We start from the raw sequence: 27,884 nt of genomic DNA on the forward strand, positions 1-27,884 counted from the left end.
TTTAATACATAATACCACTCTCAGGTTGCTATTTGTTTGGATCTTTAATGATTTATCATGTATTTACAGGTTAGTGTTTGACAGGATAAATTTTATCTGAGGGACAAAAATTACAAGTATCCTAATTTGAATTTTAGAGGAATAGTTTCCAGTTCTTTAAGTCATATAGTTTACATTTTACAGTCACAGTTTGCAGGTGGGATTAGATGTGCTGGAGATTAACAAATACTTTATTTTCATTGGATGTATGTATATTTATATTTAACGTGTTTTTCAGTAGCAATGTATTACAGTATATTAACATATCATAGTGTTCGTATTTCCTGTTATCAGATTTGCCGTCCCCACTTCTGTTTTGCGGTGGACATTTTAGGAATTGCTGCTTGTGCTAATACCTCTCTTTTCACATTAGGTTTACCACTAGCTCCCAAAACTCCTCCCCTGAACTGAAAGGATAGGAGATTGAACCACCTCTGAAACGACATATTGAGTCCATGACACATCACAAATTGGCCGGCAGGGCATATTTGGGGTAGAGTAGCTCATGCCCTTCTCCCTTTCCTGAAAACCAAGAATTCTGGGTCAGGTTTTTCAGTGGTGTAAATCAGCATAGGTTTATTGCACTCAGCAGAGCCACCTTGATTTACATCAACTGATGATCTGGTATATTATCAATATTCACTATGTCTGATCTTCACTGTGTTAAAAATTAGGGATCCCAAAGTTGCTGCAGAAGCTGTATTTTCTGCCAGGCAGTATGCTCTCTAATGCCACTGGGCTGGCATATTTAATTTTTGCAAATGCTTTGTTCTTTTATTTTGCAATGAGAGAGATGCTATATTGCCACAAATCAGGTATCCCATTCATGGGGCCTGGAATAAAACATTTATTTTCACAACAGCGGAAATGTATTATATACAGTAAGCATCTTTGTTGTTTTGAGTTAGGAGTTAATATGATGCTTTAAAAAATGCACTCTTGCAATAGACAATAAAGGATGATTTTGAACACCAGGCAAAGCAGTTTGTTTGCTTGCTAGTGGTGATCTCGAGAGGACACTAATTTTCACTCAGAGAGTGTGTTGTACGTTTAGGTCCTGATCCAAAGTACTTAAGCAAGAGCTTAACTTTAAGCAGGTGACCATATGCTTGCAGTTAAGCACAAAGCCTTTCATGGACTTTTGATCAACTGTTTGATTTGAAGCTGCTGAGAAAAATAAGAGAGGCCTGCACTGCTGCATTAAAAGAGAAAATGCATAAAATATGCATCGCTTCTGCCCTGAGAAAAGTTTCAGAAAGAGCACGATCTCTGAGCTGGGGTAAAAACCCAGTAACTTCATAAGTTCTTCCTTTCTTCCAGATCTACATGGGTACAATGGAAGCTGCCCATGTAGCTTTCTATTGAAAATAACAAACAGCATGCGCAACACTCATGCTGTATGCTATCTTATTAGCTATGTGCATACTCCACCTTCTCTCTGCTGTTGGTCCATCCTTGTGATCAAGGACATGGTGTTAAAACGTAAAAGGATTGTGCTTGCTGTGTGTGATATTGTGTATGCATCCAGTTCTTTGTGATGATGCATGGGTGTTCATTTCTGTTTTAGCCACACACATCCTGCAAGGAAATGTGAAACGTGGAAGTATATTTCTCCCATAGTCCTATTTCCGTTGCTCTGCCCCTCCTCCCTTCTGCTTGTAGTGTCTCCTTCTCTTCCTTTGTTTTCTGGCTTTCTTCAAGTCGCCCTAAAAAAGAGACAATTATGAGCCAGCAGGTTCAGGCCTTTACTCCTGAGTAGCAGCCCTTTCCCAGAGGCACTGGTAGCAGCATTTTCAAACAGACTTGAATCATCCTAATCCATTTCAAACTGCTGCAGCTAGCTCCAGGCGAGCAGTGGCACTGGTAGACAGCTGGTTCCTTTGTGCTCAGTGATACTTGTACTAGATTTTCCCTTTCTTAACATTTTTAATAACAGTTTATATGTGTTTAAAGAGATAGTTGCAGGTAGTTACTTAAACATGCAGTGAAGTAGACAAATGGAATATCTACATGAAGTCATACAAGTAAATATTGCAAACTACAAAACAGAAAGTATGTCTGCCTATCCTGGGATCACTTCTGACTTCAAGCATCCTGCATGGCAGTGTGGTGCTGGGCAGTGCAATATGTCATGGTGCTACAGCAGAAAGTATTGAAAATCAGTGTATAATCACATGTCCAAAAAAAATCATCATGAGACACCCTCTGTGGCAAACTAATGGTCCTCGCAGGCTTTGCTCACTATAGAATTATTTCATACATATTTGATCTTTTATTACTATACCAGGTTCCAGTGATCAGATACTTGACACAATTCATGCTAAGACCTATTTCTATCCTTTGTGTAAAGTGAGTTTTACGTACGCTATAAGTTTAACATATTCCTTACATGGCACAAATGAGTAAAGTGAGGAATCACCAAGGCATAATCAATATACTAAACAGAATGGTAGTAGCTCGCTCTCTAGTCAAAGTATTTTTCACCAACGGTTAAACTGCAGACCATTCAATTTCATACATTCTTTGAGACTCTTGACACTTTGTTTATCATCTCTTGTTCGTGTTTATGTTCTGGTTGCCTATGCTCCACATGAAGGTATTCTATTATGTTTTCAACCAGGTGGCTGTACTCCCATCCCAGAATCTGACCTGGAGGAAAGGACAGGTGTACAGGATTCCACAACAACGTTTACCAACCACAGGCACTTCACAAAGCAGAAATCCAAAACTGGTAAGAGAAGGAAAATTATTCACTTGTATTTCAAAAACAGAACAAATCTAACTCGGACCTTGTGTATGGAGGGAAAGGATTAATTGACTGAGGTGTTTCCAATTATGTTTAAGTTTCTGATTAGTAAATGAACAGCACTTTTCTAGAAATACTTTTTTCCTGGTTCAATCAAATCATTTTATAGGATCCTGTAATTCTTTGGATTTTTTTTTCCAGGGCCTTCCCTTCAGAACTGTTGGCAATAGGGTAGAGACTTCTAGCTGAGGTGAATAATTTCTCCTGAATTGAAAAGATCTGGTGCTTTAACACGATATGTATGAGGTAGCTGAGGACTTTAAACCTGACCTTTCTGGAAGTTGAAGGTTAGGTAGAAATGAAGGTTATTAGGATATTTCAGCTTAATTAAGGTTTTTATTGTTGGGACTTAGTGCCAGTTGATTAAAATTTGGTCATTACTTACGGTTTGTGGGAAGACTTCCTAGAATTTCAGAAAAAAATATTACTGGATATATCAAACAATATTATATTGGATGTAAAATACATTCCAGAAAATGTGTCATCACTGTATGCAAAGATTTTATGATGCTGGAAACTATGATATGGCGTTAATTTATTCTGAGAGTAAGAATGGTAAACAAATGCATTGTGGTTTAATAAAGTGTCCCATAAGATGCTTTCCATTTTATTTACTTAATTATGTTTCTGTTAAGTGGCTTATTTCTCATGATCAGTCATTCTAAACGTAGGAGATCCTAAACGTGATTTGTTTATTATTCTACTTATTTTCAGATTTCTCTAAAATATAATCAACTCTTTAATGAATTATTTTATTTATGTATGCACTTTTAAAACAGGGTAATGTTTACTTCATTAGAAAGGTAATATTGAGAGATCTGTTTAGAATGATTTTTAAAGTGGGACAAACATGTCAGCATTCTTTTTGTATACACATATGTATGGTATGTAATTTAAATGTGTACTAGTCATTCATACTTTTCTCCACAGCATTGCATTGAAAGTGGTTTTGGATGTTAGAACTAAATAAATTCACATTCATACTACCAGGATGGTGTCATGGCACAAATCTAAATGGATGATGAAGGCGGGGAAGAATGGCAAGTGCACTCAGGAGTTGAAAAGCTAAGACCTGATCTACACTTAAGATAGGTCAATATAGCTATGGTGCTCAGGGATGTGAAAAATTCACACCCCCTGACCACTGCAGTTAAGCCAACCTAACCTCCAGTGTAGATGCAGCCAGGTTGATGGAAGAAATATTTCGTAGTTATTGCTGCTCGGGGAGGTGGATTACCTACAGTGAAAAACCCTATCCACAACCGTGGGAACCATGTACACTACAGTGCTACAGCAGCATAACTACAGTGCCATAGCTGTGCCGCTGTAGCACCCATAGAGTAGACATAGCCTAAATGGTTATAAACTAGGCAATAAACTAGGCAAATACAACTTAGATGGGGCTACTATAAGGTGGGTGCATAACTGGCTGGATAACCATATTCAGAGAGTTGTTATTAATGGTTCCCAATCCTGCTGGACAGGCATAACAAGTGTGGTTCCACCGGGGTCTGTTTTGGGACTGGCTCTGTTCAATATCTTCATTAATGACTTAGATATCGGCATAGAAAGTACGCTTATTAAGTTTGCAGATGATACCAAACTGGGAGGGATTGCAACTGCTTTGGAGGATAGGGTCATAATTCAAAATGATCTGGACAAATTGGAGAAATGGTCTGAGGTAAACAGGATGAACTTTAACAAATGCAAAGTGCTCCACTTAGGAAGGAAAAATCAGTTTCACACATATAGAATGGGAAGAGACTGTCTAGGAAGGAGTACGGCAGAAAGGGATCTAGGGGTTATAGTGGACCACAAGCTAAATATGAGTCAACAGTGTGATGCTGTTGCAAAAAAAGCAAACGTGATTCTGGGATGTATTAACAGGTGTGTTGTGAGCAAGACACGAGAAGTCATTCTTCCGCTCTACTCTGCTCTGGTTAGGCCTCAACTGGAGTATTGTGTCCAGTTCTGTGCACCGCATTTCAAGAAAGATGTGGAGAAATTGGAGAGGGTCCAGAGAAGAGCAACAAGAATGATTAAAGTCTTGAGAACATGACCTATGAAGGAAGGCTGAAAGAATTGGGTTTGTTTAGTTTAGAAAAGAGAAGACTGAGAGGGGACATGATAGCAGTTTTCAGGTATCTAAAAGGGTGTCATAAGGAGGAGGGAGAAAACTTGTTCACCTTAGTCTCTAAGGATAGAACAAGAAGCAATGGGCTTAAACTGCAGCAAGGGAGGTTTAGGTTGGACATTAGGAAAAAGTTCCTAACTGTCAGGGTGGTTAAACACTGGAATAAATTGCCTGGGGAGGTTGTGGAATCTCCATCTCTGGAGATATTTAAGAGTAGGTTAGATAAATGTCTATCAGGGATGGTCTAGACAGTATTTGATCCTGCCATGAGGGCAGGGGACTGGACTCGATGACCTTTCGAGGTCCCTTCCAGTCCTAGAATCTATGAATCTATGAATAAATGGATACCTATAAAATCCTTGTGCGGTTAATAGAAACAGGGGAATTATGTGTGCAAAATAATATTTGTATGCACAAAATGTATACTTACAAATGCATGATTTATTTGCCTGACAAACTAACTGTTTTGTACACAAATGGGTATTTTGCTAAACAGTTACCTATGGTAAGCAGAGTTTAAGGCCTACTTTTTACCTTAAAAAGTTTTCATTGGCGAACTTGTAATAATAGACAGGGAGGGAAGATGCAATAATATATAGTATGATAAAAGTGAAAGATACAAGGGGAGGAGTCCTGCATGTAGGTCAGCTAATAACTACATAATGTTAATTTTATTTAACATGCCGAGAGCAGGATGACGTACATGGCTCTGTAGAGAGCAATACAGCTCACATGTAGCATAAATGCTTTGACAAAACCAAGACAAATAAGAAGAGGAACATGGAAAATATACAATTCATTTGATCAGGTGGACCATGTGGATGAAATAAGCAAAGGCTGACCCAGACTAGTCTGAATTTGGTAAGATAAATTTAGGTGGCTATTTTTTGAAATTTGGCCCTCAATGTCTATAAATAATTAAGTTTTATGTAGTATACTGCAGCAAAATTCATCCATATGTAACTGAACTCCAGAATTCTGAACTTCAAAATAACAATCTACTATGAAAAGGACAACAAGAAAAACCTGTAGAAGGCTTAGTGTACTGATTTTCCCCATTGACTTCGGGGCATAAGACAAAAAAGATACTGTCAGGGTTGACAGACACTCAGTTTAACCTGTTATTTTTTTAACTGTCCTTCTGATCTTGGAGAAATATATCAGCTCTCCAGAACAAAGGTTGCAATCCCAATAAAATTCCACCTTCATTGTTAGGAGACTTACAACAAACCTAGGACATGTGTCAGGCCCTCCCTCTCTCTGCTGTTGGTCCATCCGTGTGATCAAGGACATGGTATTGAAATGTAAAAGGATAAACAGGAAGAACTCAAAATACCAGTAAATAAAAACAACTATGACATAGTTGGGATCACAGAGCATTGGTGGGATAATATGCATGACTGGAATATTTGTATAGAAGGGTACAGCTTGCTCAGGAAGGACAGGCAGGGAAAAAATGGAGGAGGTGTTGCCTTATATATTAAAAATGTATACTTGGACCGAGGTTGGGATGAAAATAGGAGACAGAGTTGTTGAAAGTCTCTGGGTAAGGATAAAAGGGGTAAAACCAAGGGTGATGTTATGGTAGGGGTCTACTAGAGACCACCTAACCAGGAAAAAGAGGTAGATGAAGCTTTTTTTAAACAACTAACAAATTATTCAAAGCACAGGACTTGGTGGCGATGGGGGACTTCAACTACTCAGACATCTGTTGGGAAATTAACACAGCAGGGCACGGATTATCCAACAAGTTCTTGGAATGTATGGGAGACAATTTTTTATTTCAGAAGGTGGAGAAAGCTATTAGGGGAGAGGCTGTTCTAGATTTGATTTTGACAAATAGGGAGGAACTGGTTGAGAATTTGAAAGTGGAAGGCAGCTTGGGTGAAAGTGATCATAATGGTAGAGTTCATGATTCTAAGGAATGGTAAGAGGGAGAACAGCAAAATAAAGACAATGGATTTTAAGAAGGCAGACTTTAGCAAACTCAGGGAATTGGTAGGTAAGATCCCATGGGAAGCAAGTCTAAGGGGAAAATAATTGAAGACAGTTGGCAGTTTTTCAAAGAGACATTATTAAGGGCACAAGAGCAAACTATCCCACTGCGTAGGAAAGATAGGAAGTATGGCAAGAGACCACCCTGGCTTAACTAGGAGTTCTTCAGTGATCTAAAAATCAAAAAAGAGTCCTACAAAAAGTGGAAACTAGGTCAAATTACAAAGGATGAATATAAACAAATAACACAAGTATGTAGGGACAAAATTAGAAAGGTCAAGGCACAAAATGAGATCAAACTAGCTAGAGACATAAAGGGTAACAAGAAAACATTCTACAAATACAATAGAAGCAAGAGGGGAAGACCAAGGACAGGGTAGGCCCATTACTCAATGTGGGGGGGGGGGGAACAATAACAGAAAATGGGGAAATGGCAGAGGTGCTTAATGACTTTTTTGTTTCGGTTTTCACCAAGAAGGTTGACGGTGATTGGACATCTGACATAGTGAATGCCAGTGAAAATGAGATAGGATCAGAGACTAAAACAGAGGAAGGTCTAAGTAATTTTTAACTTATTAAATTAGATGTCTTCAAGCCACCAGGGCCTGATTAAATGCATCTTAGAATACTCAAGAAACTGACTGAGGAGATATCTGAGCCATTAGCGATTATCTTTGCAAAGTCATGGAAGACGGGAGATGTTCCAGAAGACTGGAAAAGGGCAAATATAGTGCCAGTCTATAAAAAGGGAAATAAGGACAACCCAGGGAATTACAGACAGTCAGCTTAACTTCTGTACCTGGAAAGATAATGGAGCAAATAATTAAGCAATGAAGTTGCAAACATCTAGAAGATAATAAGGTGATAAGTAACAGTCAGCATGGATTTGTCAAGAACAAATCATGTCAAACCAACCTGATAGCTTTCTTTAACAGGGTAACAAGCCTTGTGGATGGGGAGAAGTGGTAGACGCGGTATATCTTGACTTTAGTAAAGCTTTTGATACTGTCTCGCATGACCTTCTCATAAACAAACTAGGGAAATGCAACCTAGATGGAGCTACTATAAGGTGGATGCATAACTGGTTGGAAAACCGTTCCCAGAGAGTAGTAATCAGTGTTTCACAGTCAAGCTGGAAGGGCATAATGAGTGGGGTCCCACAGGGATCAGTTCTTGGGCTGGTTCTGTTCAATATCTTCATCAAGGATTTAGATAATGGCATAGAGAGTATACTTATAAAGTTTGCGGATGATGCCAAGCTGGGAGGGGTTGCAAGTGCTTTGGAGGATAGAATTAAAATTCAAAATGATCCGGACAAACTGGAGAAATGGTCTGAAGTAAATAGGATGAAATTCAATAAGGACAAATGCAAAGTACTCCACTTAGGAAGGAACAATCAGTTGAAAACATACAAAATAGGAAATGACTGCCTAGGAAGGAGTACTGCAGAAAGAGATCTGGGGGTCATAGTGGACCACAAGCTAATTATGAGTCACCAGTGTAACACTGTTGCAAAAAAAAGCAAACATCACTCTGGGATGTATTAACAAGAGTGTTGTAAGCAAGACACGAGAAGTAATTCTTCTGCTCTACTCCATGCTGATTAGGCCTCCACTGGAGTATTGTGTCCAGTTCTGGGTGCCACATTTCAGGAAAGATATGGACAAATTGCAGAAAGTCCCATGAAGAGCAACAAAAATGATTAAAGATCTAGAAAACATGACACATGAGGGAAGATTGAAAAAATTGGGTTTGTTTAGTCTGGAAAAGAGAAAACTGAGTGGAGACATGATAACAGTTTTCAAGTACATAAAAGGTTGTTACAAGGAGGAGGGAGAAAAATTGTTGTTCTTAATCTCTGAGGATAGGACAAGAAGCAATGGGCTTAAATTGCAGCAATGGAGGTTTGGTTGGACATTAGGAAAAACTTCCTATCAGGGTGGTTAAGCACTGAAATAAATTGCCTAGGGAGGTTGTGGAATCTCCATCATTGGAGATTTTTAAGATCAGGTTAGACAAACACCTGTCAGGGATGGTCTAGATAATACTAAGTCCTACCATGAGTGCGTGGGACTAGATTAGATGACTTCTCAAGGTGCCTTCCAGTCCTATGATTCTATGATTGTGCTGCTTGCTGTGTATTTCGGTGAATAGCTTTCTTGTATGTTTGACTAACAGTCAGGCTGATAAGAATACAGCAGACAGGCAGAATAGAGAGATGAGCAAAGTGTATGTGAACATCCACAATGGCAGTAATATGGCTTGCATGTCCTGATGCAGGTCCAAAGCCTTGACAAAAATTCAACCTTACATCATATACTTGACTTTAGTTGATTCTTGATAACTTTCTATGAAGCACAGGTGATACATGCAAAACTGAATGAAAATTTTGAAAGCTTTAAATTAGTCTTCAGTTTATAACCATGTTATATAAATGAGTTTGATTCCTTCTTGGTCAGAATGGACTGCCCACCGGCCATGCTGCACTATAGTGAGCCTGAAATATTTGCCACTGAGCTGTCTGGAAATTCTAATTGCTCCAAGTCCAAGAGCCAAGGGAGCTGCTTAAATCATAAAGTAAAACTAAGAATGATATCACAGCATTGCAATGTTGTTCTGTACATGGTTTTTTGGACTGAGTTTTAGCCTGAGCATCAGAGCCAGAGGCAAGACCAAGGTGCTTAGGTTGAACTCTAGATGAACATTATCTGCATCTTAGGTGTCGTCTTTGTGATTTTACATTGAGTTTTTATAACTCTGATCAGCCAGTAAAAGATGCTGAGAGACGGGAAAACCCTTTTCTCATTGTATTTTTTCCTTTCTATGAAGGAGCCTAAAACAAATATTTGGGCATGAGTTTAGGTGCTGTACTTTCTGTCTCCTTGGAGATTTTGGTTGTTATACTGTACATACATAAGGCTATGTTTTAGTCATGGGTATTTTTAGTAAAAGTCACAGGCAGTAAACAAAAATTCACAGGCCTGTGACCTGTTCATGACTTGTATTATATACCCCTGACTAAACTTTGGGTGCTCTGGGGTAGGGAGCGGCCCAGGGGTGCAGCAGGTGCTCTGGGGAGGGGGCGGGCAGCAGCTAGTGCTCTGGGGGGTGGGTAGCAGTGTGCGGCCAAGGACCCCGGCTGGTGCTGGGGATCCCTACCCGGCTCCACACGTCCCTGCAGCTCCTATGTGGCAGAGGGGCCGGGGCTCCGCGTACTGCTCCTGCCACAAGCACCATCTGCACAGCTCCCATTGGCCAGGAATTGCAGCCAATATGAGCTGCGGGGGCGGGGCCTGCAAGTGTGACCAGCAGGTGGAGCCCCCTGGCTCCCCCGCCTAGGAGCAGCAGGGCCATGACAGTAGGAGCCGGACAGCCCCTGAGCCAGCACTAGCCACTGCAGAAGTCGTGGAAAGTCATAGAATCCGTAACTTCCAAGACTCACTGCCTTATACATACATAGAGACAGCAAAAATGATAGCACAGTAGCTTCTATTCTATGCAATTGACAGCTACATTTCATTTAATATATCAACTTCAAGTTACATAGAACCTTATACCTAGGCATCTCAAGGTACTTTACAGAAAATCTTCAACAGTTTAATAATTGAGGATGCAGTGCCAAAGAGTTGGAAGCAAAGGAGAGAAAAAGTGTCTGTTCAGCTTTGGAGTGAACAAGTGCAATGATGCCCAACATTTCTATTCAGGGAATCCCCAGGCAAATGTTTGCAGTAACAGCCAGCACTAGGAGGTGAAGGTAGGAATGAAAGGATTGAAGTGACCAAATCAAGGTGAGAGATTCCAAAGTGCTCTGTAGGTCCACAGGGAACCTTGAATCTAATGGCGACTCTGACCACCAACCAATGAAACTGAGCCAACCCTGTCGTCATGTACTTGCTCCACATGGTGCCAGATAGAATCTTAGTAGCCGTGTTGTGTACTGGTTGAAATCTACTAATTGCGTGCATAGGGTGCCCAGCCAAAAGGGCAGAGCAGTTGCCTAACTCTCAGCACGACGACTTCTGCATCAGGAGAAAGACATGTCTCCAGCTGACATAGGCTAACAGGCTGGAACAAAGCTCAGTTCTCAAACATGAAATGACAAAAACAAAAGTTGGAAGTGAACTAGAGAAAATACCCGTATCCACTGAAGAACAAATTTTAGGGCCCTTTCTGTATGATAATGAATGAACTTACACCAGGTGTCATTAACAGAACGTTTTTACACACAAAACAATGTTAAAATAATGTTATTAAGGTTGCAAAAGTAAGGAAATATCAAAATTAAGATAATCTGTGCAATCTTAATTCACCTCCCTTGTGTGTATGTGTTATGATACAGTCTTTAATTAGGAAGAGACTCAGCTCCCAGTCTCCTTGTCCAGCCAGTTACCCCCACCCAGTCACAGTTTCTTCCCCTACTCCAGTCCTATCTCACCAGACATCTAGTCCTAATCAATTCCTTTCCCTCCCACTGTTCAGCTTTTGTCTCATCTTCATTCACATCAGACGGCTTTGTTCTCCACGCTACCTGGGTTCCAGCAGGGAACGCTCATTGAGAGTACTGGAAAGAGAGGCTCTCTGCTCTCAGTTCCAGTGCCCAGCCCCACCCTGGGCCAGAGCTGTTGGAAAGCAGCCTTTACAAGGAAAGTCCTTCTGAGTCCACATAGTTCTGAGGTACAGCATGCTCAGTCATTCTGTATGGATGGCACATGCACAGTCCAGTCAGCACCAGGAGCTGTGAGAGGCTCAAACGTGCTCAGTGAGAATGGCAGTCTTGGGAGATTTTAGCCATTTAGCTCTGGCAGATCTCTACTTAGCATGTGAGAACTATGATTTTTCAAAGGCGTGTAAATTAGCCAGATTTGGGTGGATTTTCCCAGGGATGACAAAAAGCACATCCCTGATACAAAGGCCAACCCAAATTTCAAGTCCCTGCTCCGTAGAATAGTTCAAAGGAAAGGTGTCAAGAATTTTTTAACATGGAGAAGGTATAGTTTTTCCCTAGCTTCATTCTTGGAAATGGCTGAACCATTTTGGTGGAAATTTCAGTAATAATAATTCAGACTGAGACAGCCAGCCAGTATGGAAAATTTCACTCCAAAGGGTTAAAGTCTGGCAAAGCTATAAGCTGCTGAACATAGGATCTTTTAATGGGGAGTGTAAGGCAACTTTGGTAATAGGTGGTAGTACCAGCCCCGCCCTAATATCGCTGGCTGAAGCCAAAATAGTCCCTTACCGGCAAGTCTGTGAGAGGAGGGAATAAATGGCTCTCGCTCCATCAATGAGCCACTTTAGGAGGCACATTTTGCTACTGGGATGCGCTCACTCCTTTCTTTGAAGCAGCTGTAAATAATCCATTCTCACTAAAAAAGAAAAAAAAATAGAATGTAGGCTAGCTAATAAATCAACCACTGGACCTAATTCTAATCTCACACTGCTTTTTTACAATACTAGTGTGTTGTAATTCCACAGCTGAGGTTAGAATCAGACCCACAGCATCGTAAATGGTGGTGGCCTGGAGAGTGAGCCTGCTCCGTATTTACCTGGCAGTGGCGGCTCCTGTCCTGCGGGGCTGGGCCCAACTCCAAACTCTGGGTACTGCAACGTGGTTCACAGGGTCACAGTGCCATTTAAGTTTGGCCCAATCACCTCTCTGTCTTGATGGAGAGGGGATGGGGGGCTGAGCCGAATTTGAGTGAGTCGCATTGCAAAATGGTGAATGGATTCACAGCACCTTTGCACCCTGTGCACCATGTTGCAATGACTGGAGTGGGCAACTGGACCCAGCCCCATGGGACAGGAGCCATTACTGCCAGGGAAGTGCAAGGAAGGCTCATTCTCCAATCCTGTGTGAAAATTTGTGTTGTACACCTCCTTTTGTCAGGTTTCAGAGGGATAGCCATGTTAGTCTGTATCAGCAAAAACAATGAGGAGTCCTTGTGGCACCTTAGAGACTAATACATTTATTTGGGCATAAGCTTTTGTGGGCTAAAGCCCACTTCCTCAGATGCATGGAGTGGAAAATACAGTAGGCAGGTATAAATACACAGTACATGAAAAGATGGGAGTAGCCCAAATACATTTGTTACTCTCTAAGGTGCCACAAAGACTCCTCGTTGTTTCTCCTTTTGTCAGTTATAGGATAGGCTTGGAAAGGCATGTATGCACCTTAAGGCTGCCAGCGGGGATGGTCACCCTCTCTATTAGCTCCTCTACTGCTACTACTGTAGTTTGAGGAAGATGCACTTTCCAGTGGTTTTTGCTTTGGATGTGTGCAAGAATGATCAATGAAACATTTTACCAAGTGCCTTTTCCTTTACTGTGCTGGTTTTTAGTGCCTTTCCTCCAAACTCTGTTTTTGTCTTGTTTTCTTACAGCCCTCTTTAATTTTCTTATTTAAAATTAATTAAACTCTTGCTAGGCTCATGAAGAACTTGGTGCAAAAGCAATTTAATTTCAGGGAGAGGTTTTCACATATTCTGGAAGATAATAGGACAGAGTTATATGAATCTTAATTCTCAAGCCCTCATTGTGTAATATTTCTTTATGAGAGTTATCAGATGAGCTGCTGACTGTGGTTTGTAGAGGATCATTATAGGGGAATGATTCCAAATGTAGGCCTGGTAAAAGAGTATATTTGAATGTAGCTAACGCTTTTGATGCAGGTGCTATTTGAAGAGGATAAGGAAAAGTTATTTACTTATTCCCATAATACAAGAACTAGGGGTCACCAAATGAAATTAATAGGCAGAAGGTTTAAAACAAATACAAGGAAGTTCTTCTTTACGCAGCGCACAGTCAACTTGTGGAATTCCTTACCTGAGGAGGTTGTGAAGGCTAGGACTATAACAGCATTTAAAAGAGAACTGGATAAATTCATGGTGGTTAAGTCCATTAATGGCTATTAGCCAGGATGGGTAAGGATTGGTGTCCCTAGCCTCTGTTTGTCAGAGGATGGAGATGGATGGCAGGAGAGAGATCACTTGATCATTGCCTGTTGGTCCACTCCCTCTGGGGTTCCTGGCATTGGACACTGTCAGTAGACAGGATACTGGGCCAGATGGACCTTTGATCTGACCGGGTACGGCCGTTCTTATGTTCTAAGAGTAAAATCATCATAAACAGATACTGAGTCTGAGAGAGAAATAAACAGACACATTATGATTGTAGTCATCAAGACAGTAGCTTGACAAATAAGTTTACTGTTTTCTGCTTGTCAGCACAACATGCTGCTTTATGAAAGACTTTTAACAGCACACTTTGAACAGAAAGGACCTGATCCTCTTTTCTCACTAGTGTAAATCAGGAGTACCTCCACAGAAGTCACCAAAATTACCTTTAAAAAAGCAGTGTGAATCAGAAGGTCATCTTTATCTCCTCACCAGCCATTCAGGATTTCTCAACATTCTGCAGCAGATTTGTTGAGTGTCATCTCATGCAGCTGTTTAAATGTTCACATGTGGTAACGGTTTTTTTCCACTCCTTGCAGAAAATGTCACCAAAGCTGAACCTCCTCTAAAATATTTTAATCTAATCAACAAAATACAAATATTACTCTCAGATTTTAGGGCCAGATTGTGCTACCCATATTCTGATTGGTAAATACTATTCCTGGTAAGGATGGGACAAATGTGGCCCATCATTTGCATTTTGTTGTTTATATAAAAATATTTAACTGGAACTACTCAGAAGAGCAAGTATGACTCTCAACCCCAGTGAGAGTCATAAAATCAAGCCCTAAATTAATACTTCTATCCAAAACTTCAGAGTGCACTTGCTACTGTGGTACCATAGTTTCTATTTAAATAACTGTATTTTTCCCTCATGAAAATATTTAGATGACTTAAAGATTAAATTTCAAAGTTCTCATTGGGTATGTTTATATTTTGTAAAATAAATCTCATTTCATAATCAGTGTCTCTAAGACCTAAAACAGTCTCAGAATTTATTGTTATGGACTGGAATAGATTTTTAAATCTCTCTTTAATTTGAAGCATCTGGCTTATTACTTTTGATTAAACACACAGACAACTATAACAAAATAATGATAAGGTTGAGACATAAAACCCATAAATCAAAGACATTCTGGGCCTTATTTTCAAAGTAGCCTCCTAAATTGCACTCAGCAAGTATGCAAGTACAGTAATTTGTATGTCTGTTTACACACAGTGTCACATTTTATCCACATAAATGCAGGGTAACGTTCATGCAGATTCTGTGGATGCAATTTAAGAGCCTCTTTCAAATTTGCCCTTCTAAACAAAGATTGCTTTGGACCTTCAGTTTTCCTTGCTGTGCCTAGAGAAGACAAATGAAATTACAGTACATGGCCCCAATTCAACAAGATAGTTATTCACATGCCCAACTGTAAGCATGTTTGTAGTCCCATTGTCTTCAGTGGAACTACTGACACACATAAATTTAGGCACATGCTTAAGTGTATTCCTGAATCGTGGCTTCTCAGAATGTCTAGCACAGTATGATGCTGCAGTCCCCAGGATGGTTCATTAAAAAGTGACAGTACAGGATGAAATTTTGTACTGAGGATGTGATGTATTTGAGTTCTAAAACGGATTATCCTGAAGCATTAGCTTTGGTGAAAAATAGCTGGAGAGAAGGAAGCTTGAGGATAAATTCATGTGTCTGCTTGCCAACTGTCCAGACCCTCTATTGATTTACATCCTGCACCTCCTTACTGATGCATGTTACCCAAAAACACTGAAAGAGGCAGACTGTGAGGATACTTAAAAAGTTGCTCTCAAGATTATTTTAAGATATAACAAAGATCTCCTTTTTTATAAAGAAGATTGATCTATAAAGATTTCAGTATTAGCTACACATTTAGATTTGTTATTTATTTGTCTAATAAATCACCTGGGCTAAACTCTGAGCTGATGACATTTCAAATGGCAGAGAGAAGGATCCATAAAGGGTTTACAGCAAGCAGCTCAACTGGAGTGGCCCTACTATTGCCATTATAATTGGCATCATAGCTGCTACAATAGGTATTGAGTGTATTTGAGATTTTTACCACTGATGCACATAGGATAATTTTCAGTGTATGTAGGTCAGTGGTTAATTTGTTCTGATTAGAAAGCATATTTAGAAGTACAGGAATCAGTCACATCACAATGCTGCATTATACGTCAGACGGAGTAGAAGGAAAGATTTGCTTAACCTGGAGAGCACTTTGGAAAAATGTGCTTGCTGTCCAGGATAGTGTGCCATGTCTATAATGAGCTGGAACTTTTCAAAACAGTCAGTTTAATGAATGTGTATTCTTAGGTTGTATGGCATTTGACCCCATTTTAAAAGATGATAGCCACAGTTTTTAAACGTAGGTTTTCTAAAGTTAAGTTACTAAATTCATGTTTCTGTTCCTTTAAAAATAGGCCTGATTTCAAAGTACTAAGGACCAGTAGCCTCCTTGACTTGATTCTTGAAAATTATTGAGGGCTGAATTTATCCCTGGTGTAACTCCATTGAAGTCAGCAGAAGGATGAATTAAGCTCTGATTGCATTAGTTCAGTCTAGAAGCATTTTGAGGAGTGAGTTTGAACAGGATGGATTTTGTTTGAGTTAATCAGGTGTCTCAAATTAGGATTAGAACAAATCAGGCACTAAATGCTGAGACCCGGGGTGACTCAGGTAAATGACAGCTCAATGAAGAGAGACTTAACCTTTTTAAAAGCCCACTTATACATTTCCCACTGATGCAGTACCATGAGACTAAATCCTTTTCTTCTCAGTGTGGAGGTTCCTCTATAAAGGAATAGATAGCAAGAGCCTGCAGCTGGGTCCACCTGATACTTTAAAATGGTTAAACTTAATTGTTTCCGCAAGAAAAGGTGCAAAGAGAGTCACTGGGCTACAAAATGACTATTACCGTGAACAGTGTTGAAGACTTATGGGAGCTTTCTTTATCCCAAAGTCTGCTTTCCTAAGTTTCAGCACAGTTTAAAATATTATTGTGATAATTCCTTCATTAAATCAAGACCAACTGAACTGCAGTTTCATTTTTGGTGGGAGCTTCTGCATACATTTCCTGGGAAATATGACTGACGAAAATGAAAGAAATCCCATCTATGTCCCAGATTTTGCAGACTCAAGTGTTTTTTGGCTCATGCATGATCTATGGTTCTTCCATGGGTAAAAATCAAGTTAATTACCTTTCCAAAATCTGTGATAATTTTTTCCAGAATGTTCCCTTTTTGACTGAGATACATACTTATGGAGTCTCCCCAAATTCAAGCCTTTTTTAGTGACTGCCAAGGAGACAAGAAGAACAGTAAATTCTTTGAGTAATTACACAAATCAATTCTGCTTCAGGGGTGTGTGCGCCCAGTGGACTGATGTCTGAGATTTTTCCCACAGTGGTTTCCTCGGGACAGTGCATTTACCCTCTGCTGCCTTGCACTGCTGTGCGATGGTATAAATGGCAGAGCCGCCTCTTATATCCCTCAGTTCCTTCTTACTTCCCTTGACTGTTTTTGGAGCGTTCTATCTTGTCACTGCTAGTTTTCCCTTCTTTTACATTTGCATCTAGTTGGTACTCATTAATAGCTAATAGTTTTAAGGTTAATATAGTTTTAGTAGTAGATTTCTTTTGTCAGAGTACTTTTTTTTGCACTCTTTGGTTGCCACTTTTTGCGTACTTGTACCCAGTACAGTGCATACCTCGATCACCAGGCTTCAGGCCCTGTGATGCCCGTAAGAAGCAGATGCCAGTTAGTGATTTGCAGTTCACGTTCCTGAAGTGCCAAGGAGAGGTTCATGTCAGAGACAGGTGCCCAAATCTGCAGAAACTTTAAGCTAAGAACAAAACAGGACCGTGGGGTCAGATTAAAACACATTCTGATAGAGGCAGCGCTGCACCCACCCTCAGAGTCTCCCCGTTCAGTGCATGTATGGAGCACATCTGCTTCAGTCAGGAGTGTTCCTCCTGTTTTGGTGGACTTTCAACGCTGGTCTCTCTTCATTGCTGAGGAAGAGGCACTGGAAGAAGGCATCAAAGGATTCAGTACCCGGGAGATCAAAGTCTCCAGCACTGAGTTCAGTAAACATGTAGCAAGGAGGGTGGAGGACACTTCAGCCCAAAGCACTCCTGACCTGAACACAGGGTTCTCCACAGGCAGGGTCTTCAACTCGGGCGCTAGTAGCAGTCTGTGAGACTAACCCCTAAGATGGAACCAGCTAATTCAACAGAGAAGTCTTCATGGGCTCAGCAGCAACAAAACACTAAGACCCGTTATCAGCACTTGAAGCATACGCTGCAGCACGCAACCTGTTGAGTCTCTTAGTACCGGTTTTGCTGGTGGTCCAAGCATCATCTTGCCCAGTACTAACACTTGCTCATCAAGATTTGCTATCTGCTATAGCTCAGCATCTGGTACCAATGCCCTCTTCTCTGGACTCGCAGCAATAATCCCTGGCACCAATAGAAGCAGCTCCTCCTGGGTCAGAGGAATCTGGTTCTAAAACAGTTGGAAGTTGGCTTGTACGTGTTGCAGACGCGTCACGTTAGCCATTGCTCTCTGCCAACCAGTTACCACCCCAGTACCCAGCAGAAGTTCCATCTTGGCTGTCTGGGAGAGACCCTTGGCCAGGAAGGAATTGGGCTCTGAGACCATACCAGTGGTGAACTTCATCTAGTAGAGGTTGACATCAGCCCCATCAAGAGCAGCAGGATGCCAATTCTAGTACTGGTACCAAACAGGAGCAGTCTGCTCTGGTGAACTCTCCCATGGAAGAATTGGAGGAGGCTCCACCTGAGCCAGCTTTGGCTTCCTTTTCCTCATTGTCCCATGAGGCAGTAGTGTCAGAAGGTTCCTAACCTTTGCTGGACAACTATAGAGCCCACCAGGACCTTTGGAAGAGGATGGCCTCCACTTTAGATATTCAGGTGAAGGAGATTCAAGCGAGATCTGACTGACTGGTTGATATCTTGGCTTCTGTGGGGCCTTCTCAAGTAGCACTCATTAACGAGGCTATTCTGGAGCCTACTAAAGTACTGTGGCAAACTCCATCTTTCATCCCATCCACGCAAAAAGAACTGAACAAAGACAATATGTTCACTCATAGGGGTTTGAACATTTTGAGCATTGCTTGGACTGCTATGATTTTAACTTCTGGGCTAAATGTATGGACAAATTGCCAGAGGAGTTGAGACTGCAGTTCCTCCCTACGGTAGATGAGGGAAAGTTAGTAGCCAGGATCTTGCTTCAAGATGTTGGGATGCTGCGACTCTGTGGCTAGAGCTGTGGCATTGGTCATTACGATGCACAGATGTTCCTGGCTCCAGTCATTGGGTCTTCCTCATGAGGTCCAATAAACTATCCAAGATCTTCTTTTTGAGGGGCCATCGCTGTTCTCAGAACAGACCAATGACAAGTTGCATCTCCTGAAAGACTCTAGGTATACACTCAGATCTTTGGGCATTTATATCCTTGCCCCAAAGAAGAAACAGTTATGTCCCCCAGCAGCCACATTGGTATACTTCATTTATGCCCTTTCACCAGGACCAGGCTAGAAAGAAGAGTAAAAGTTATAGGAGGAGATCACCCCCTCCTACTTCTTCAGTGGCCGCCAGTTTGCCCAAACAGCCTGGGAACTCCAAGTAGCCATTTTGACTTCTATGTAATGGACAGCTTACCCTGAGGAGATCATGTCCAGTTTGTCAGTTTCTCCTACTCTGGTGTCTCACTTCCTCAGTGCTTGGACCCTCAATCACCACAGACCAGTGGATTCTAAGCACTGCGGAATTGGGAATAAACCCTTCAGTTTATTTCTGCTCCCTCATTGCCAATCCCCCCTTTCCCAGTCCCTTTTCAGGGATCATTCTTATATGGAAGTTCTCTTTCGGGATGTTCATTCTCTCCTCCAGTTGGAAGCTGTAGAAGGGGTGCCTCTGCTTTGCAGAGGGAAGGCATTTTATTTTCGCTATGTTCTGATCCCAACAGCAAAAGAACACCTCAGCCTATAGTCGCCCTTTGGCAGCTCAATAGACACCTAGAGAAAATAGTTTTGATTGGTCATCCTGGCTTCAAATATTCCTTCCCTGGATCCCGGTGACTGGTATGCTGCCCTAGACGTATAGGATACATATTTCCACATGACAATATATTAAAACCACAGGAAATTCCTCAGATTTCTCATCAAACACTTTCACTACAAGTTTACAGTCCTGCCATTTGGTCTGTCCTCAGCAGCATTTGTGTTCACAACGTGTATGGCAGTGTTGCCAGCATTCCTGAGGAGATCAGAAGTTCAAGTTTTTCCCTACTGAGACAACTGGTTGGTGAGAGGCCATTCCAAGGTGCTGACCAGTGTGGCCATTATTCAGTCAACCTTCAGAATACTAGGATTGCTCATCAACAAGGAAAAATCAATTCTATCACGTGTACAAAGGCTAGAGTTCATAGGAGTGCTCTTGGACTCTATGGAAGCTAAGACCTTCCTCAGTCAGGCCAGGTTCTAGACAATTCTAGCTATTTCTTTAGACCTGAAGGCTCAAAAGTAAGGAGTTGCTCCAGACTTCTGGGACACATGCCTGAAAGGGGTCGAGTGGCTATGCCCTTCATACTATCGCACAGCAGCATGAGGCAGCAGAGGACACATGCACCACCAGCAGTATCGCTCAGGGAAAAATCTCAGACAACAGTGCACTGGATGTGCACACACCTGAAGTGGAATGGACATGTGTAACACATCTTGAGGAACAGTAGTTATGGAACAGGCTAGTAACCGTTCTGTACTTCACTTTTATGTGGTGATTCAGGAGAAACCTCATAAATTATCTGCCTTGAGAAACTGAAGCAAGATGGACAAGTTGTGGATACAAAATCTCCACCTTTCCCCATCAGTGTTGTTAGCAGAGATGGGCCAGGATTAAGACCCAGTCTTAGAACTGTGGGATGTTTGGAATCTAATCCAAATCTTGTGGAGTGACTGAATCTCTACATTCAATAGAAAAAATAAAATATCTACATAAGTAACCTTTTCTATCTGAGGATTAATAGAGGCATTCTGAAAATTTTTTGCAAAGCACTGGAGCCAGAAAAATGAGAATGTGGGGCTCAAAGAAACTGAGAACATGATAGATGATAGACAGGGCCGGCTCCAGGCACCAGCCTAGCAAGCAGGTGCCTGGGGCGGCCAATGAAGGGGGGGCGGCACGTCCGGCCCTTTTGGCGGCAATTTGGCTGCGGGGCCGTCACTCCCTCTGGGAGCAAAGGACTTGCTGCCGAATTGCCGCCGTAGAATGAAGCGGCGGTAGAGCTGCCGCCGCGATCGCAGCTTTTTTTTTTTTTTTTTGCGCTGCTTGGGGCGGCAAAAATGCTAGAGCCGGCCCTGATGATAGGCCAATCCAAAGCTCGCTGATGTCTATTGAAAAGCTTCCATTGATGTCAGTAGGATTTGGATCAAGCCCTATATGAGAGAGCAAAAGGGTGGACAATAGAATATACGTTGTACATGACAAAGAGAGGATGAGAGGAAAGAAGATGCTTTTCAAAGAAAGAAAATTAATAAGAGAGAAAATGTTATGGGTTAGGGATAGAAGAGGCCAGGCATGGAAAGAGAGAAAAGAGGACAAAGAAATGGAAGAAGGTAAAAAAGGAAGAAGAGACTTTTAGGTTAGTAAATTATTTTGAGTTTAGTTTATTGCAGTTCCCTGCCAGACATCCCATATAGCTATATGTTTGTGGAAAGGGATGGATTGGCTATGAACACTTTTTGCTAATATTTATTTATTCAAACTGTTACTAAATTACAGTAGAAGTGTACCCATCCGATGCTCTGGGTGAATACGACAATTTAAATATACAGTAATACAATTGCTTCTGGGCTCTATAGATACATTATTAGAGAAAAAAGACCAAAGATTCACCTAAAAGTCACCAGAATGCCTACCGAACTTTGCAGCCAAAGAGGGTTTAGTGATTGCCAGGGGTGCAGTTTGTTTCCTGAATTGATCTTTTGTAAAATATTTTTGAACAATGGCAACTGTGCCTGGACCCTAACATTAACATGGTGGGCAGAAGGAGGAAGTGGCTGCCTACAGGCACTATACCATATCTGTTCATGTAAAATTATTAATTTAGGAGGAAATATTCAAAAATATAAACTGGAGTCAGGCACCCAACTTAGGCCCCATTGAATCTTTGAAAATCTTCACTTTAAGTTTTAGGACATCCTAAAATGCATTTGGCTTAACCAGAAGTTATGGGCTTGAGGCAGTAATAACTGAGTGAAATTCTATGGCCTGTGTTATGCAGGAGGTCAAACTATATGATCACAACTGTCCTTTCTGGTTTTAATATCTATCAGTCTCACCAACCTTCCTAGAATCCTGATGCTGGTTCTTGTGTGTGATTATGGTGGCCAGGCATTGGTTAAGTTTAGAATAGGGCTGGAAAACTGCTTTACAGGCATACCACAAAATGCCAAGGCCGCCTCTGTATCTTGTCAACATTGGCCACTGTACATGTACACAAAAAGAGAATAACTAAATCCTTAGGAAATGTTTGCTGGAAAAAGGATATTGTGCAGGTGCTGTAGCTTATTTTCCAAAATAGCTTCTTTCAGAAGTCATGTTTTTTCCCAAATTCTCACATTATGAGCTAATAGTTTAAAATATTTATTTTTTAAAAGCCATTTTTGAAGGATGAGATTACACAAAGGCACCTAAAACTACTAAAATCTATTCCGCCTCTGCAAGGACTGAGCATGCTTCCTCTGAAAAATAAGAGATTTGAATGGAAATATTGACTGTCTCTCAAAGAATTATTAGCATGTCTGAGAATGAGGGAGCATGTTCCCACATGCTCATTGTTGGAGCAGATTATTGAAATTGTGAATAGGTTTTCCACTTCATTTTGTAGGGAATCATCAGTGCCATTAAAAAAGCCAAACTGAGCATTGCCACTACAGCTTTGTGGTGACATCATCAAGGAATTGACAGCAGTGATATTGGGAATGGTGCTTCCAGAGCATGAGATCTTTGTTGAGTATTACTGTGAATGATGCAGAAACATTTCCAAAGTGCAATTTAGGGTTTCAACAATTATTTCCTTTAACTATTCGGAATACAAGATTGCAATTTGAAAATGTACTACAGCACTGCAGTACTACTGCCCAAGGCTTTCATGACTAGGCAACAGGATTCCCATTGCTGTACAGTGGATGCTATATTGCTATATCCTCAGAGTCAGAGGAGAACACTGAAAAGCTGTTTCATATGTTCTTCCCTTCAGCAGCAATTGTTTCTTACACAATTAGTAACACTGAATCCCTATCACCTGAGGTAGTGATCTTGTCAGACCTCATAAACAGAGTAGGGCTACTACTTGGGTGGGAGATAACTTAAAACTTGGTATCAATTCCTGAAAGCACCTCGAGTCAGGCTTGAAATAATGCCCCAGCATACCCACAAGATGTGAGGTGATGGTATAGTACTGGTGTTGCCCTCTTTCCAAGGAGATTTAAATTCTAAGGTCCTGACTATCTGTGGTTGTTAAAAAAAAATTCTGGTATCTTGGAAGGCAGGGAGGATTCTGACTTATAGTTACAGTTGGCTAAGGTATTCACTTGTTGTTCTAGATCAATGTTATATGGCTCACGATTGCTCTTAAGCAGTTATTACACTTCTCTCCAAATATGGTTCTACTTTGTGTGCAATGCGATATATAATTTTTATATGGATCTGAGATATCTGTAAAGTACTTTGGAGTCCTTCTTGCAGAATTGTGCTTTATGACTACAAGATCATCCTGCTTTTTGATCATCCTGCTTCAATTCTTAAAGCAGTATTTTCCAAGATGTGGGACAGAACCAAATGACAACCTGGATGCTGTGTGCACAGACAGACCTCTCAGTTGTGCTATGGAGTCTCCTCTCTCTCTCTCTCTCTCTCTCTTTTTTTTTTTTTTAATGAAAAACAAGAAGTAAATCTCTAAGTGTTAGGGTAGTGGGAAAAAAACCTATCGCAGCATGACCTGAGTGCAGCTGATTCAGAGAGGTCTGCCTGAGTTTGCAGAAAGCCGGAAGCTATAGCTCTGAAGTGTGAACAGCTCCATTCATTTCACGGGTGCTAACTGAGATGCCAATGATGATACTTTAGATGTCAATGTTGTTAACTATTTCACTGCTCATCAAAGCATGTAAGAAGAGAGAGGAAATATATTATGAAGATCTAAACCAGCATTTCTGAAAGTAGGGGGGATTGGAGGATAGCTGAAAGACTAGCCAGGAGTGTGTAAAAGATATATAAATTCAGATGTGTAGGCCGTTAACAACATATGGTGAGGTTGCACTGGGTGCATGCATGACTCACTTCAGTTTCCTGACACACCGCTCAACTTTCAAACGTTTGGGAAACACTACCTTACAGAAAAAAAAATAAAGGAAATTTTAAATAGCAGACCAAAGTAAAGGATGAGTGTTCTGACTAGTCTTATGCTAACTCCCAAGCTGCAAATGAGCAATATAGGGGGCTGTGCTACCCCGTGAAAGCAGATTTACTTTTCTCATGCACAAGTTAATTACAGCTCAGGATGCCTTACATAAGAATGTGAACATGTCCAGCAACAAGCACCATATATTGCTTAGCCTACTACTTTTTACAAATAAGTATGCTCAAAAGTTTCTTGTCATCAGTTGCGTCAAATAATCTTTCAACTTGATTTATAGCTTGTATTTAGTCAAACAGCAAATAAAAGTGATTACTTGAGGCTGTTTAATCAAACATGAACCTTTAAATTCACAAAGCAAATTTAAACATGTGAGTGCTCCCATTCAGGTCAACGCCTTGCAGAATCAAGCCCATAGTGACTTACTGTGAGCACTTAGAATAGAACCCAAGATGCTATTTCTGTTTCTCTGCTCTAACAGTTGTATACACATTAAACAGAAGCATAAAGTTGTGTTTATTGTGGACTAAATTTGTTAAAGAATGAACCATTGCTGTAAATACAACGAGCCTGGGTTTTTTTTATGCCTTCATTTTTGCAGTCACTTGTGCCAGATCTAATTTATGCACTTTCCTGGCAATTTCTTGCAAGTGCAAAATTGTAGACCCAGGCCCCAATCCAGCAAAGCACTTAACACATGCATAACTAAACAGAGGTGTAATCTCATTGGACTCACAAGGGCGTGGGGTGGGCAATCTGTAAACAGCCTTCAGTAGTTCTAGAGTAACCTTGTTTTGTTTTTCCCAGAAAAGCATTGATTGTAGGCCTCAAGAGAAACTCATGTTGGGCCAGCTGCTCCACCCATCCTCCTTAGCACTATGACATGCACTCCAAATGAGGGATAGGTAGTGGCCCCCTATCATGAAAGATGAGTCTGAACCAGTGCATAAGTGCCTTAAATTATGGCTCGAACATCTCTGAATTGTTATAGCCAAAATCTTAGCTTTTGGATAATAAGACGTGAATTATGTGTTAGTCCACGGTCTCTATAATAATTTTTTTTCTGGCAGGGTAACAGACATCTGAGTGTGGACTGAAAATCAATCTGGAATGGTCTGGAATTAAATTACTGCTCATTGTTTTCTGATTCCCGTGGTAAAAAGGACATTGTAGCTGAGCTGCCTACAATTTAATACAATAAAGTAAAAAAAAATAAAAATAAAATCTTAAACTGCATTTGATTTCCAGAATTTTGCTGAAGCAAAATTTATTTTAAAAATTAAATTATTTTTAAATTTAGTTTATTGACTTAAAATAACCTGTCACATCCAGCGTTTCATTAGTTTTTGCAGGATCACAAATACTTGCAATGTTAGCATTCAAGTTAGTGGATTCCAGCATGGCCGGGCTGGCCTATAAAATAGAACTTTCAACATAAGGGCAAACTTAAAAACACAGAATATTGACACCAAAAGCAATGTATGGTGCCAGCAATTCTCTGTATTGCCTGTTCTGACATGGAGATACATGTGTTTAAGCACTGTTTGTCCTACCAGTTAGCTTCTCTTTGGGGTTGATCCTGAACTGAAGCTATGATATTGTGGGCATTGTGTCATGTTATGTGTTTAATGTCACATAAAGGATTGTGATACAACAAGGATTGTGATGGCAACTTATTATTTATTAACTTATTTATAACTATTAATTAATTAATTTATTTATTACTAGAGGGGCGGACACTGTGTTGCATCTGTAGCCTGTGCTCATTATGTACACCATGGGATCCTTGCATCTTTTCATTCTCCCTTATAAGCACCCTATGTGCCACTCTTGCATCCCCTTGTATTTCAGAGACTCCCGGCAACTCCCACATTCCCTCATGCCTGGAGCTCTCTGTATCCCCATTCCTCCCTCCCTCCATACTGGGGTCCCCCATTGTCCCCCCTGTGCAAATGGCTCTGTATGCCTCTGATACCTCCTTCCCTTCCATGCCCCCTATTATGCCCTTCCCCCACGTCAGGGGTTCCATGTGTCCCACATCTTCCCTCAGTAGGGTGACCAGATGTCCCCATTTTATAGGGACAGTCCTGATATTTGGGGCTTTTTCTTATATAGAGGCCTATTACCCCCCACCCTCTGTCCTGATTTTTCACACTTGCTATCTGGTCACCCTACCCCTCAGACAAATTTCAAGAGCTCTATGTGTCCTCCATTCTCCCCCTCCCTATGCCAGGGGCTCTGTATGCCCCACCCTGTAAATATGGAAAGTTACATTTGAAGTCCTAAACATGAGTATTTGCACCAGAAATCTGATTCTAGAAGTCACAGCTTGCAACCTCAGAACAGAAACACTACCAGATAACCAATCAAAACAGTAGCCAACACAGCTCAAATTTCAAATATTGAATACTCACAACATGCAGCTGGCTCACAAACAATCTATAGACCAGGAGTTTATTCTCAGAAATTATTCTGCAAATAATTTCAAGTCGTGAAAAAGCAGCTCACAGACCATTCATAAATTAAAAGTATCTGATATATTCCATGCAATGAATTACCTTGAATACATTATGTGTCAGTCTACAGCTCTGAAACTCTTTGGATGTCTTCCATCTAGACTCTTGATCCTCAAAGGTGAGGATTTAAGATCCGTTTCCCAACAGCTTCTCTTTGACTTCCAGGTCACTACTAAACTTTCAGTTGTGGATTCACTCATTTTAAAAGGCCTTTTCCAGCATGCTTTCCTCTGATATCTGCCCCTGGAATTCTGGGAGAGACAACCCCATTGAGCCCTGTTTTGAATGTCAGCAACGTGACTGCTGTAAATTGTAACTTTGTCTCTTGCAGCTAGTAAATATTTATTTCCTGTTATGGGATTTTTTCCTCATGGCTTTCTCTTTCTTTCATTTTTAAAATGGTGAAAGAGCCTCATGACTCCCTGAAAGTAGGTGTTTCTAAAGTGCCGAGCCTCCCCAGAAGAAATGGAAAGTGGACTGTAATTTTATGACATTTGTTTCAGTGTTCCAATGCCCTTTCAGATTTGTGGACTTGATGTTTGCTTGCTTGATTTTAGCATACATGCAGTGTTTTGTTATCAACTATAACAACAGAAATCCTAGTTGGCTATTTTTACGGTAAACAGGATAGATTTAAGAAACGACTAACATACCTGCAGTAATGTCTGCCGCCTGACTTTGCCACAGGAAAGAGTCTTCGGGGAGGCCACTTTTGGCAGGCACTCCCAAATTTGGAGTTAGGATCGTGGTGAGAGAAATCCCTGGGGGTCTGCTCTCTCCCTGTAGAAATGTAGAATGTGCTTTCCTATAAAAATATCCACAGGCATCTCCCAGCACAAAAGATCTGCCCCCTCACTTTGCTTTCGTCCCTCCTTCAAAAAAAGTCTGTGAGGCTCAGGTCTGCTCTCCTCCTCCTGTGAGGCTTACCTCTTGTTTGCTTCTGCCATCCTATTAGAGACTTCAATCGCTCCCTTTAATTCTTTCTG

At 40.9% G+C, this 27,884-nt stretch overlaps 2 long non-coding RNA genes across 2 annotated transcripts in view; one reads left to right on the plus strand and one right to left on the minus strand.

Annotated features, from left to right (window-relative positions):
• LOC117872559 lies at positions 1–27,884 on the minus strand. Its single transcript, XR_004644511.1, has 3 exons — positions 27,552–27,884; positions 26,941–27,149; positions 1–1,745 (listed from the first exon to the last, which is right to left on the minus strand). It is a non-coding gene; the product is annotated as an uncharacterized LOC117872559 (long non-coding RNA).
• The window catches only part of LOC117872557, a 148,262-nt gene continuing 123,012 nt past the window's right edge, over positions 2,635–27,884 (plus strand). Inside the window, exon 1 of the long non-coding RNA XR_004644510.1 lies at positions 2,635–2,770. This is a non-coding gene — a long non-coding RNA (uncharacterized LOC117872557). The remainder of the gene's footprint in view (positions 2,771–27,884) is intronic.

Source organism: Trachemys scripta, chromosome 2 (genome assembly GCF_013100865.1).
Source record: "Trachemys scripta elegans isolate TJP31775 chromosome 2, CAS_Tse_1.0, whole genome shotgun sequence".
NCBI lineage: Eukaryota > Metazoa > Chordata > Testudines > Emydidae > Trachemys > Trachemys scripta.